The sequence below is a fragment of the Lipotes vexillifer genome, unplaced genomic scaffold (assembly GCF_000442215.2).
Source record: "Lipotes vexillifer unplaced genomic scaffold, Lipotes_vexillifer_v1.1 scaffold469, whole genome shotgun sequence".
NCBI classification, from domain to species: domain Eukaryota; kingdom Metazoa; phylum Chordata; class Mammalia; order Artiodactyla; family Lipotidae; genus Lipotes; species Lipotes vexillifer.
In genome coordinates, this window is record NW_006788006.1 from 3088580 (window position 1) to 3090056 (window position 1477).

Below are 1477 nucleotides of genomic sequence, written 5' to 3' on the forward strand. Positions count from 1 at the left end.
CCCCCCTTCCCCGCCGGTAGCAGCCCCGCTGCGCGCCACTAGGCTGAAATGGAGTGGCAGCGACGCGGGCCAGTCAGAGAGGGGCTCGTGGGAGGGACAACCAATCCACGCAGAGTAAGGCGAGGCCTACTAAGCACGAGGGCGGGGCGGGCCGTGTTCTCACTGGAGAAATAAGGAACAGACTCGTAAAGTGCCGCCGTGAGTGCTGCAAAAGGGGGCGGAGCAATGTGCGCAGGCGCGGGAGGCCTTGTGGGTAAGAGCGCATGCGCAGGCGAAACCCTCGCGGATCTCGGCTCCACGCTGTGGGCGAAAGCGGTTATTACCTCCAGTTTCGAGAGAGAAATGGAAGCTGTTTGGTTGTTGTTGGGATGTGCTTATGTCTCCCTTCGGGCCCCTCCTCTCCTGAGTCTCATTATTGTAGTTGACCATTATCCAAGGCACGTCTTTTGGTAGGTTGGAATCCCGGCTGTGCCCTTTGAGCCTCAGTTCGCCTCCCTTTGAAATGGCCGCAATAATAGTGTATGCGTTAGAAGGTTGCAATGAGGACAGAACGAGTTAAGCCACGGAAAAGCACGTAGAACAGAATCTGGCACATACTGAGCACTTGATACACGGGTGTGCAACACCCGTGTGCAACATTGAGCACCTACTATGGACCCACTCCTAGAAACACATAAGTGAATAAACCAGACAAAACTCCAGGCCCTCCTGAGGCTCAGGAGCCCACTGAGGAGACAAGTCGGTAAACAATTAGGAAAAGGTATTAGTTTCCTTGGGCCACCGTAACAGAGTGATCAAACTGGGTGGCTTTAAACCATAAAACGACCCAGAAGTCTGAAATCAAGGTGTTGGCAGGGTTGGTTCCTTCTGAAGGATCTGAGGCACAATTCATCCCATGCCTCTCTCCCAGCAATCCTTGTAGTCTTTGGTTTATTTATTTCTTTTTATCTTTTTATAAATGTATTTATATTTATTTTTGGCTGTGTTGGGTCTTCGTTGCTGCGTGCAGGCTTTCTCTAGTTGTTGCGAGCAGGAGCCACTCTTCACTGTGGTGTGTGGGCCTCTCACTGCGGTGGCTTCTCTTGTTCCAGAGCACGGGCTCTAGGCACGTAGGCTCACTAGTTGTGGCACACGGGCTTAGTTGCTCTGTGGCATGTGGGATCTTCCCAGACCAGGGCTCAAACCCGTGTCCCCTGCATTGGCAGGCAGATTCTTAACCACTGTGCCACCAGGGAAGTCCTGTAGGCCTTGGTTTATAAACACATTACTCCAGTCTCTGCCTCTGACATCACATGGCTTTTCTCTGTCTCAGATCTTCCTCTTCTTTTCTATGAGGACACTCCTTTCTCTTATTAGGCCCACCCTAAATCTAGGATAAATTTCATCTTGAGATCCTTAATTATATTTGCAAAGACTTTATTTCAAATAAGGTCATATTCACAGATATGGGGGTTAGAACTTATCTACGTTATCCAAG